This window comes from Bombina bombina, chromosome 3 (assembly GCF_027579735.1).
Source record: "Bombina bombina isolate aBomBom1 chromosome 3, aBomBom1.pri, whole genome shotgun sequence".
In the NCBI taxonomy this organism is placed as follows: Eukaryota; Metazoa; Chordata; class Amphibia; order Anura; family Bombinatoridae; genus Bombina; species Bombina bombina.
The window spans coordinates 849,435,015-849,448,880 of NC_069501.1; the positions used below are offsets into that span (position 1 = coordinate 849,435,015).

The 13,866-nt window shown below is 35.0% G+C and overlaps 1 protein-coding gene across 1 annotated transcript in view; it reads right to left on the reverse strand.

Moving 5' to 3' along the window:
* Positions 1 to 13,866, reverse strand: part of PCCA (propionyl-CoA carboxylase subunit alpha) — an 863,696-nt gene that overhangs the window by 23,278 nt on the left and 826,552 nt on the right. The window lies entirely within an intron of this gene.

The window sequence follows — 13,866 nt, forward strand, 5'->3', positions numbered from 1 at the left end:
GGGAAACTTTGCCCCTCCTGGTAGGATTGTATATCCCATATGTCACTAGCTCATGGACTCTTGCCAATTACATGAAAGAAATTAACACTATAAAAGGCACTTCTAGTGCACCTTCTAATATCTTAAGGGCTTAGGAAATGGAGTTGTGTGTACTTACCCCACTACTGATCTTACCCTGAATATAGCATGCAGGTCCAGCAGATTGCCCTTCCAATACTGTAACTAACAGTAGTGGAGAAGCTGGAGGAGTACATCTGCATGGCTACACAGGAGGAGACTTCCCTGCAACCATGTGACTGGCTTGTGACTACAACTCCTGAAAAAAGATTTAATTTGCACAGATGGTACTCTCCTAAGTCCCTCTCTTTCAGGAACTATCCATTGAGGGAAAATGTGGGATAAATATCCCTTTAATTATATTTAAGGGACAGGAAACCCAAACATTTTCCTTCATGATTTGGATAGAACATACAATTTTAAACAGCTTTCAAATTTACTTCTATTATCAAATTTGCTTCAATCTCTTGTTATACTTTGCTGAAAGAACAGCACTGACCTCCTGGCAGCTGGATCAACACATCTAGTTAGCCAATCACAAGAGACAAATGTGTGCATGCACCAATCAGCAGCTAGCTCCCACTAGTGTAGGATATGGGTGTATTCTTTTTCAACAAGGGATACCAAGAGAGCAAAATAAATTTGAAAATAGAAGTGAATTTAAAAGTGTCTTAAAATTACATACCCTATCTGAATAATGCAAGTTTAATTTTGACTTTCCTTTCCCTTTAATAAATCCTGAACACCTTTATCCATGACTCTCTCCTAGACGAGGCAAAAAAAAGAAAGGGAAGTGGGAGGGATATTTAAAGCTTTGTGTGGGGCGTCTTTGCTTCCTCTTGGTGGCCAGGAGGTGAATTCCCACAAGTAAGGATTTTCAAGCACTATCACCACCTTAGAAATAAATATTTGTGTTACATGATGCTTTCAGAAAATAACATTTATTAAATATTTAGTTTCTATACTTTTCTAAACCCAATTTTATAGTATGTTTGAGGCATGCATGCTATTCAATTCTTATTTTTTATATACAATTTAGTCTGACATTAGTCTGCTGCTGTTAGAAAGATGCCAAAAAGGCCACCAGCCTTCTTATCCTACATAAAGGCACTTAAACGCACTAAAATTTGCAAAATATGGCCCCTATAACAAGCCATTAGTGTCTGTTCATAAAAAAGAAAGAGTATGAAGCTAGGGTGATTTTTTTTGTTTAACTTAGATTTCTAGGCATTTCTATCCATCATAAAATTCTGTTAGAACAAGGAAAATTGTGCAAACTACAAATACGATATTGCTGGTTCATTCTGATCAAGAAAGATTAATAAAAAAAGAAAATGAAAACACAATACTCCAAAGTTATTAAAAATATTCACATATCTGAAGTTTTTGAGTTATATCCAGTTTTCTTGAGAGAAAGAAATGACAAATTAACAAATACACTAAGAGTACTAACAAAATAGGAGGACAATAGGAGAATAATAATGACTCTGAACAACCATTTCTTTCACATTAAACCAGTGCATTATGTGACAGATGTACTAAACCCCTTTTTTTTACATGTTTCTGCATGTATTTACAATGCTTGTCAAAAGTTTTTTTTAAAATAGTATCATTACCTTTTAATTTGGTCATTAATGAAAAAAACCAGGAACAATATTTCCTCCTCCGTCTATTTTTGTTACAGTTATGTACTGTTTTTTCACACAAAAACACTGGACTTATAAATGCCTCCCAAGGAACAAACAAACTCTCCCAAAACCACCAAACTCCACCCTTGGCTCACTCTGACACCAACCAGTCAGATTTCACGAGGATCAAAAGTTCCTACCCAAAACCACAAAGACTCAATGACACTAAATGGTTGGCATGAATTCCTATATAATATATATTTATTGGGTTTCAAGTCACACTAAATGGTTGGCATGTATTCCTATACAAATGGTTGGCATGAATTCCTATACAATATATATTTATTGGGTTTCAAGTCACACTAAATGGTTGGCATGTATTCCTATACAAATGGTTGGCATGAATTCCTATACAATATATATTTATTGGGTTTCAAGTCACACTAAATGGTTGGCATGTATTCCTATACAAATGGTTGGTATGAATTCCTATACAATATAATATTTATATTTACTGGGTCTCAAGTCACACTAAATGGTTGGATGCATGCATTCCTATACAATATAATATTTATATTGAGCCTATATAATTTAAGTCTGGGTTCTCTTAACATATTAGAACAAATAAATGAACATATTGCAAAAAGATGCCAAAGCTGAAAAATAGCAAAGGAAATATGGAATTAAACTAAAGTATTATAAATAATATGATTTCTTCATAGCATAAATAAAAAAATAACATACTATAAAAAATGTAATTAAAAAAAGAATAACACCACAGACTGCTTGTGGAAATAATTAATTCTAATATCAAAATTATAAAAAGATAAATCCAGTGGGACATTGTGGTTAATGGACATGTTACAAGTTATTTCCAAAAGTAGATATTTCATTACTTATTATAGAGCATTATTACACATACTTTACCTTCAGTTTTAGTAAAATAGAAAAACATACATTAATTCATACATTGCAAATGTATTTTACATTTTTCATGTATGGTAGAAATAAAATAAAAACTACATTTTTATTTTGTTCAAACTTATTTTTGCTTCAAGATCAGTGGACACAGCTTTAATTATACTGACAGGATGCTTTTAGTGCCACCCCTACAAAACAGTCACAAGCCCTACAAGTCTTTTTGATAAACCAAATCTATAGTGATGTATTTCTGCACTCCACGTCTAATTGGTATAAAGTTTGCAGATCTCTGTCCTGTATCTTTTATCCAGCTTACTGCATCCTCTCCTTTGACATTGAGTGTCAAAGTTCACATTCACATCCGATTATCAAAGTAGCAATCATTAGGCAGCAGTCTTCAGTGCACCTAAATGAGTAAGCTTGAAGACAGCTCTGTCCATGTAACCAACCAATCTTAGCCCAGACTTGAAACAGTATTGCCCCATTCTGAAGTTTCAGCCATCTCCAGCTCATGATTAATTATGAGTGATGGGAATAAAATCTAGCAAAGCCAGCTGCTTGCCATGGTTGGCAAAATTGCTATAATAGATATAGGCTGCCAATTTTCCATTCCATTGGCAAGCCCTCCAAACATAATTAGGAAATTATAAATGATAAGGAAATCTATCAAGTCCCTTTTAACTCAGAGACATCCTTCCCTAGGGACCTTTATGGATACTTCCCATTAACTTTGTTCTGCTAATGATTTGAACTTTTTCAAACCTTATGGAAGCAACTAACTGTCTTCAGAAAACATTTTATTGGCAACTTCTGCAATGAATGTAGAAGGAAGAAAACGTTTGTTTAAAGCACTTTCAGCACCTCATGCTACAGTACATAAATACATTTGTATAACACACGGGATAGTGGCATGAACCCCCCCCCACCCCCACCCCCCAAAAAAAAAAAACCAACAACAAAATATTAAAACCATAGAAAAAGCACATTGGAATGCTGGACATTTATTACAAATGTGTTGCTTGCCCAGAGATCTCTGCACTGGAATAAAAGCATGAAAATGAAATGCAAGGACTAAAATTGAAGATGTGAAGGATGACTGCACAGAACTCCATTTCTCAATTTCATCCTTCAGAGCCACAAAATGGAGTGATATTGTTACTGGATGAGATTTACAGTAGCAGCTGTGGTCTTCCCACACAGGGGAGGGACTTCTAATGTACTAGGGTACAAGCAACCAAGCAAGCCACATTTCATTTAAATATACCTATATACAAACATTACACATATTTCAGACCTTTGTTTAAGAACTGTTATGCCTATTAAAATATCATGCACTGAAAAATAACAATACTTTTAAATATTTACCTAGACTAAGTAATGGCAGTTAATGCATAGGAAATGGTGCCAGTGGCATATGGCTCACTACTGTGCTAAACATTCAGACTAAAGACAGGTTCATCAGTCATTAGAGTATCTTAGTAAAAAAAATGAGCTTCTGATGGATGGGATTTAGCACTTACCTGCTGCTAATACATTATCAGAGAAACACAGTTTCTGAACCCACATGACATTAGAAATTGCAGCCCACTAAATAAAATAATGTAAGCACAGAAAGTACACCAGGTTAAACAATATAATAAAATAAGCTATTTAAACTCAGCCTAAAATTGGCCCTGCTGCTAGGGACCCTAGGTCAGGCCTGCACAGGCCAATTAAAGCACAGCACCTGCTGTATACAAGCAATGCACGTAGCACTTCCGAATCATTTCAGCAATTAAAAGAAAACTGTTTCCTGCCTGTTTTGACACATGCAAGTATAAGCACCAAATCATTATATGCAGCTTGTAGGAGAAGAAAAAAAGTCCCTTTTTTTTGAATGAGGGAATCTAGGAATATTTTGGATAAATGTTCAATATAGAACAGGACCTATATTTTGTTCTTTTACACTGTGTTTTTCTGCCAAATTAAGCAGAAGGCTCAGAGGGCGTAGAGGGGTCTGTCACAGTATCACCTTCTGCTGCACTCTGCCCCCCTAAAAACCCAGATCAATATCATCCCTGCTGGTTTCTTTTAAAGTGAAAATTCTTCAATTATTCTTTTTTTTGGGACACAGGTGCTTGAGTTTGATTTATTTTAGGGGTCATGGATTTAAATACATTTGCAGTATAGTTATAAACACCAAACACAGTCTCTGTTTGCTTGATTTGTGTAATCTTTAAAAAAAAAATAATTTTCTGACAACATAGAAGTTTATTGCCTTTAATCTTACAACACATTCCCATATAGGTGATGCATCTTCTTTTAAATCTGCATATATACATCATAAACTACACAAAGCTTATTATTATATCTAGAAAATACTCTGCAATGAATGCTACTGCGTGCTTTCTTTAGAATATTTCTCAGCAAGCACAAAATATATGGAAGGTTGGATAAGGTCTCCATTAAAAGGTGTTTATTATGTTCACAAGTTGCAATTGCTTTAAATGAGACCATTTTTTGAGGTAACATAAATGGTATAGCATATCCTAAAATGTGTTATTTATAAACAGGCTATGATTACGGCGTAAAGCCGAAACGCGTAAGCCAGTTGTACAGCGTTGGACACCACCGCGTTTTGTTGCTATTTTCCTAGCTTTGTGAACATTTTAAATTTGCATCTTTTTGGATTGCTGAATAAAAGCTACGTTTTATATATATCCTCTGAGCGGAGTACAACTTTTTCTTTTGCTACTATTTATAAACACACACACAATGTTTTTCTTTATCATAAAATATACAGCCAACACTTAAAGGGACACTGAACCCAAATTTTTTCTTTTGTGATTCAGATAGAGCATGCGATTTTAAGCAAATTTCTAATTGACTCTTATTATCAACTTTTCTTTGTTATCTTGCTATCTTTATTTGAAAAAGAAGGCATCTAAGCTTTTTTTGGGCTCAGAACTCTGGAGAGCATGTTTTTATTGGTGGATGAATTTATCCACCAGTCAGCAAGGACAACGCAGGTTGTTCATCAAAAATGGTCCGGCATCTAAACTTACATTCTTGCATTTCAAATAAAAATATAAAGAAAATTTGATAATAGGAGTAAATTAGAAAGTTGCTTAAAATTTCATGTTCTATCTGAATCCCGAAAGAATTTTTTTGGGTTCAGTGTCCCTTTAACACTCAGTTAACAATACCATTTAATCAATTATATTTCAGAAGTTATTTACTTAATAGCTACAGTTTATACCACATTTATAATGTATTATGAACCATAAGGTAAACTAGTTAACGAAATACATGCCCCTTGAAGGCACATGAAACACAACATTTTCTCTCATGATTTAGCTAGAGCATTCCAGTTTAAACAACTTTCCAGCTTCAATCACTTGATATATTTTCTTGCAGGAGCAGTAATGCACCACCGGAGGCTAGCTAAATACATCAGCAAGCCAATCACAAAAGGCATATATGTGCAGTCACCAATCAACAGATAGCCCCAGCTCCTGAGCCTACCTATGTATACTTTTTAACAAAGGATACCAAAGGAACAAAGCAAATGAGATAATAGTTCTTTAAAACTATATGCTCTATCTGAATCCGAAAATAAAACATTTGGGTTTCATGTCACTTTAAGCAGAACAGGCTAAGCAAATCCATCTAATATGCAGTGAAAATAAATTTCCACTATTTACATATGAACCTCTATTTTCTTTATAAACCATGCTTTCAGAAAGTGGTCCAAGCCCCTAACCATTTCTCCCCAGAGGGCTTCTACGGTTTGACCTCAACTGCCTGCCCAGATCAAGGGATTAAAGATGAACCAATGAATATAATTGGAGTGTTCAGTACAGGGTTACAAACTAACATAATTAGGCCAGAATTCACTCACACCTCAATGCATCATGCAGTAAGAATTGAATTTGCCTACTGTCTATCTTACTGTGGTCACTGTATAATAGTACATATATGGGTTATATAGTTATATATACACAAAATAATAATACATTTATATAACTGTGTTTTACATACATACATCATATATATAAACAAATATATATATATATATATATATATATATATATATATATATATATATATGTAAATAACTGCACATATACGCATTCTCAAATATCAAAACAAAAATGTTCTGGGCATTATGTAATAAATACATGATCACTGAGGTTTTGAAGCTAATATTAGAAATATGTAGCAGATTTTGATCCTAATTCATGCACAATGTTGTGTCTGTCTTTTTATTATCATTTTGGCTCCCTTCCATTTCACTGTGGTGCAACTGTTTCTTCTTCCAGGCTATTGCGTGCTAGTTAGATATTTTTGCTGCTTGTTCTAGACTCCAGGAGACATCCTGTGAGGCCTCCTATCAGCATACACCTGCTCAGGCTTTTTATGCACTGTAGACCGTTGCCTAGGAACAAGCAGTTACAACTGACCAGTGAAAATTCTGATATGCCTTTATTTCACAACCTTAGCCTCAACTTCTCTACACAAACACAATACATTTTAAAACAGAATATTTTAATTTAAAATAAAGAACAGATATTTCCTTCTCTAATCTACCAAATAAAAAGGGTTTCCATTTATAGAACATACAAGTCTGTACAAAACTACATTTGATGCCTTACCATATTGCTGGGCACAGTTCCCCAACTCAGACTGAGTAAAGGGAGGACAAGATTTGTCATGACATTCAAGTGAATTGGCTGCTAATAGGATTAGAAAGCAGCTGTCACTTTGCGTTACTTTGTTTCTAGACAACAAAATGCAGATCTTTGAGGGAGGAACTTGAAGAGGAACATGTAAGTTAAATTAAGTTAATTCTCTTTGTACAATTTCTTTGGCATTTAAAAAACCCCACTTCATTGTAAATGTATTCAATTCTAATGGGTTTATTAATACATGTAAACCCTAAAGAAAAGCTGAAATAACAAAACGGGGGAAAAATGCCATGTAATGGATTGCAATAAATTTAGCTGTTTAGAATATAAGCACATATTTGTGTCTTTGTAGTAACTGGCATAAAATAGTTTGATAAACACACATTTGCACAGATTAATTATAACACATATTAGATATCCAATGCCAAATTATATATATCCATCCATCCATCTATCTATCTAAATATCCACACCAAGTAGAAGAATATAAAAATCAAAAGTGCTCAAACACTAAGAAAATCTAAAAATATCTATAATACATTTACATATCCTACAATATAAAAGGCCAAGTGTGTTTGTCCGAAGCTGTCATGCGCAGTAGAGACGGCGCAAGGACAAACACACCTGGCCTTCAACAAACTGACCTGTCTGCTGTGAGAACTGTAGACATGATGGGGCGGGGCTGGCCGGTCGTGACAGGATGGGGCTGGGCGTGACTGGGGCGGGGCGCGCAAAAGAGAGGGGGAGAGAGAGTGCAAAAGAGAGGGGGAGAGAGCAAAATATAGGTGGAGAGAAAGCAAGAGAGGGTGGGAAGAGAGAACGAAAGAGAGGGGATAGGAGAGAGAGAGCAAAAGAGAGGGGGGAGAGACAAAGCAAAAAAGAGGGGGAGAGAGCAAAAGAGAGGGGGAGAGAGAGCGCAAAAGAGAGGGGGGGAGGGAGAGAGAACAACAGAGAGGGGGAGAGAGAGAGCAAAAAAGAAAGCGCATGGGGTGGGACCACTGTACTGCAAAAAATGGCCTGTGTAAATGGGCTTTAGGACTAGTTATATATATATATATATATATATATATATATATATATATATATATATATATATATATATATATTATACATAGAAAATAATACAGTATGCAGACCAAAAAGTAATTCATAGTAATGATAGTATAAAATATGCATATGATAAAAAAATGCATCTGAAAAAAGTAAATATAAATAATACGTGATTAAAACAGATGCCCCAAAGAATGTTTTAGAAAGCAAGCTATTCTTCTTAAAGTCACCACAAGCTACAACTGCCCAGTTTAGGTTCTGTAATACAATAGATAAAGATGTGTAAGTGTGTATCTTCTGGTGCCTAAAAAGTACAGTATTGCACACATCTGTATATCTATCCATTGATTCATTAATCTAGTCACATAATTCTCCAAATATGTCTACATACAAGGATTTTTTTCTGTAGCTTGTATTAGTACTCATAATAAAAATGTGTATTTGTAGAAAATGTTGTGATTGAGTAGAATTATCAGAGATCAATCGGAGTGATAATTTCATAAAATGTTGTAATGCAAATCATAGACAATTGCAACATCCTTCAATAGCTATGTAATAAAAAAGATATATAATAGGAAAGTTTGTATTCTGAAGTTCTTATTCCATTAAAAGGGTTAATGTTACTTTTATAAACCACTCTGTCTTGAGTCTCATAGTGAACTGATGGCATTTAGTCACATAAACATAATGCGTTGTTGTCTGCATCCTCTATCAATAAACAAACATTGAGGAGGTGGATGCTATCTCCATGGAGTCTCTATTGAACTATTTCAGGATATGACACAAAGATTAGGGAAATAAACATGTTTTGTTACATCGTTCAGAGAACGTTTAAATTAACATGAAACCCAAAATGTTTCCTTCACAATTCAGATAGAGAATATAATTTTTAAAAATGTTCCCATTTACTTCTATTATCTGATATGCTTCACTCTCTTGATATCCTTTGTTGAAAAGCATACCTTGTAGGCTAAGGAGCAGCAATGCACTACCAAATTAGATAATAGAAGTAAATGGAAAGTTGTTTAAAATGATATGTTTTATCTAAATCATAAAAGAAACATGTTGTGTTTCATGTGTCTTTAAGGCACATTAGAAATATATTGAATAATCATTGGCCTCTAACTTTTGATCCTGTATTACTGTATGTTGTAACCTCTGAACCACTGATAGCATAAAGAATAAACAAATAAAGCATAGCAGGTATGTATATTAATGGTTAAATTCATTTTGATAATCATGATTGATTTAATTTTCTTTCACTGTATCTGACCATGGAAAGAATGTAAGCAGTTTATAAGGTATCACCATATGTAATATGAATACATGAGAAAACTGCTCCCTCCTCTTCTACTGTATTCAAGCACTTTAATATTTACCCAAATGAAGCACACACATTAAAATGCAAGATGAATAAAAAACCTTCTAACATAACCCAGAGCCAGGACTTGACTGAAGCCTCAGACATAAGGTGTATTGGATATACACATAATAATGTTAGTGGACATCACAATCTATAAGTCTTTGTAAAACCACATTTAATTTTGTAACTTTTTTTTGGAAGCAGTAATGCTACTGACCATGATTAATAATGCCTTATAAATGTATGTGTGTTTAAATGTATTTGTGCCATGTAGGCACAACCAAAAAGAGACCAGGAATATGGTTTGTTTAGACATTGTATTATGTGTGATCAATTTGTGATATGTGCACATATATTTTATCACAGAATACTGGTTACATCCCAAAAGTATTCATTTTATTACAGCGTAAAGTAAAGGAAGGGGATATAAAACTATATAAAAATACCAAACTATAATGATTTTTTAATTCAAATGGTGCCAGCATATTGTATAATGTTATACAAGATTGTACAGATAAATTAATAAACAAACATGGCATAATACATATTGACACAGTGAAAAGCCCAGCTGTTGTAAGAGCTTTATTTACATGAAAGCTAACTAATGATTAAAGAAGAATTGACATATAAAAAGGTGCTTATGATCAAAGAAAAGTGAATAACTTTGCAAAATGTCCCATTACCTTTGAGTAAGTTTACTAAGGTTAATAATTAAAATAACAATCCAAACCTACTTTTAAATTTGATGCATTGTGAATTTTAAGCTTTATGAGAAGTGAAGAAAAACTAAGCTTTACAGACACGCCTATTTAAATCTGTTGCCAGTCTAAGTTCGGACTAGTTGTACTTGCTCCATTCTGTGTTTTGTCAGGTGATCTTCACATTGCAATACTGTTTTTATAATTGCTTCTGTATGCAATGATGCCAACATTTGTATCTGTATACAGTGCAGAAGTGCTTTTTATTTGCCTTTTTAACTCTTTTTTTCAATTGACTGATGAAATCATTACCTGATCCTTGACCCCTAAAAATGATGTGCAACGGGACTGTATTTGTACTTGGCATTAGCATCAATCATTTAAATGTCTACTATATTATTAGTTTATTTTATAATTATTTGAATTGTCTATTATTTAAATGCTCACTAATTACAATATACTATACAAGATATTGCACCAAAACACTTGGGTTGGATAACTTCTGCTTCACTGCAACATTCTCAGATCTATTCAACCCAAATCAAGAATTGAACAGAATTATTCATTGCTGATGACATCATTTTTGGATCTATTTGTAGATTCTTTGAACATACGTAGTGTGTTTTAGAAATTCATCTCAGATTGCCTACATTTGCTCACCACAACAGGTGATAATTTATATCAGAAATAAGCTCTCCAATAAATAAATAAATGAAAAAAAATTCTAAATTTATACTTCTTGATACATTTCTTTCTTTTGGGATGAAGAGAATCCATAGGTGTCCATAACATGTGGGATATACATCCCGCCACCAGGTGGAGACCAAGAACTCTCACAAGAGATTTCAATCCCTCCCACCTCCACTTCCTCTCTAGTTAAAGGGACACTGTACCCAAATTTTTTCTTTTGTGATTCAGATAGAGCATGCAATTTGAAGCAAATTTCTAATGTACTCCTATTATCAAATTTTCTTCATTCTCTTGGTATGTTTATTTGAAAAGCAAGAATTTAAGTTTAGATGTCGGCCCATTTTTGGTGAACAACCTGGGTTGTCCTTGCTGATTGGGCAGCACCAATAAACAATTGCTGTCCATGGTTCTGAACCACAAATTTGCTGGCTCCTCAGCTTAGATGCCTTCTTTTTCAAATAAAGATATCAAGAGAACGAAGAAAAATTGATAATAGAAGTAAATTAGAAAGTTGCTTAAAATTTCATGCTCTATCTGAATCATAAAAGAAAAAAATTGGGTACAGTGTCCCTTTAACGTACAGCCGAAGGAAAGACAGAAAGCAGGGTTGAGAGGTGCAAATAAGAAGAGTGGCCCTTTAGATTAAACAAAAATAAGGGGCGTTCTATGGACTCTCCTTATCCAGAAGAAAATAAATTTATTGATAAGTATACATTTTGTTTTATTTCGTAAGATGAGGAAAGTCCATAGGTGTCCATAACATGTGGGATACAATACCCAAGCTGAGAGTCTACGTTAAAGACGGGTGGGACAAAGAAAGGACAGTTCCTATTTGCCAGACACTGCAGCCTGAAGGACTTTCCTGCCAAAAGCAGCTTCGAAAGAAGCATAAACAACAAAATTGTAAAATTTAGAAAAGCTTTGAAGAGAAGACCAAGTTGCTGCTTTGCAAAAATGTTCCAAGGAAGCCTCATTCTTGAAGACCCAAGAGGTAGATACAGATCTAGTAGAATGTGCAGTAACTCGTTGTGGAGATGGTTTTCCCACAACCAAGAAAGCTTGATGTATTGTCTGCTTCTGCCATGATGCTTAAGTCACCGCATAGCCCTTTGATCCTTCCTGTTACCTGAAAAGTGGATAAACAAGCGAGAGGTCTGTCTAAAATCTTTAGTAGCCTGAAGATAACATTTTAAGGCTCTAACAACATCCAAATTGTTCTCAGAAGATACAACCTTCAAAACCAAAAAGGGGGGCTCAGAAGAAAGGGCTGAGAGTTCAGAAACTCACCTAGCTATAGAGATGGCTAGAAGAGAAAGAACCTTCTAAGACAACAATTCTAGGTCCAAATTATGCATAGGGTCAAAGGGAGGACCTTGCAAAATTGATAGAATGAGATTCAGATTCCAAAGTGGAGAAATAGGCCTAATAACAGGGCACATTTTCACCAAGGCTTGGACAAAGGTTTGAACATCAGGGAACTTAGCAAATTTCTTATGAAACAAAACAGACAAAGCCAAAATCTAACCCTTTAAAGAGCTAGCTGATTAACCTTTCTCCAGACCATCCTGGAGAAACTGAAGAATTCTTGGAATTCTAAATGATTGCCAAGAAACACCTCTAGAAGAACACCAAAGAAAATAAGATTTCCAAACTTTATGGTAAATCTTTTGTGTAATAGGTTTCCTGGCTTGCTGAAATGTGGAGATCACAGAGTCTGAAAAACCTCTACTTTTGATGACTAGGTGTTCAACCTCTACGCTTTCAAATTTAGAGATCTGAGATCCTGATGATATAATGGAATTAAGACAGTAGATCCCTGAGTGGAAGAGTCCAAGGAGGGGAGGATGACATCTGGATGAGATCCACATACCAATTTCTGCATGGCCATGCCGGAGCTATGAGAATTACTAAAGCCTAATCCTGTTTGTTTCTTGCAATGATTACTTGAAGAAGAACAAATGGGGCAAATAGATAGGTCAGTTGAAAGTTCCAAGGACAGAGTAGGGCATCAATCATTTGAGCTCTTGGATCTCTTGACCTTGTGTAAACCATAAGTTTGCGGTTCGACTTGAAGACCCCATCTCAGGACCAATGGATAGAAAACGTCCTGATGAAGAGACAATTCTCCTGGATGTACTGACTGACAGCTTAAATAATCTGCTTCCCAGTTGTTCACTCCCAGAATGTGAATAGCTAAGAGAGTGCAGTGGTTTTCCTCTGTCCAATACAGAATGTGAGAAACTTCATGCAAGGCGAGTCCCTCCCTGATCCTGAACTGATCTGCACCAGGCCTTCTGAAATCGAATCAATCTGCCCCCTACCAGAGAATCCTATGGACAGGGGGCTGTCTCTTCATGCAGATTTCTGAGAGTTGGGCTTTTTGGTCTGTTGGGCTTTTTGTTCTGTTTATTCTTAGATTAGGAGGATCCTGGCTTTCAGGAAGGTTTGGAAGAGTCAGACTTCTGATTGAAAGAGGACTTCTTATCTCTGGCTGAGCGAAAGTTACAAAAAAGATTATATCTTCCATTAGACTTTTTGTCCAGAGGAAGAAACGTTCCCTTACCTCCAGTAACAGTTTTAATGATAGAGTGATCCAAAAAGCAATTTACCCTCAAAGGGAATTGACAAAAGTCTATTCTTAGAGACCATATCAGCTGACCAGGATTTAAGCCATAAAGCCCTCCTTAGCAGTACAGCATATTTTTAACTGCATTGCACATGGAATCATTGGACATCTTAATAACCTTAATGCAGCAACAGATATCCTTAGATGACTGTTCCAGAAGCATCTA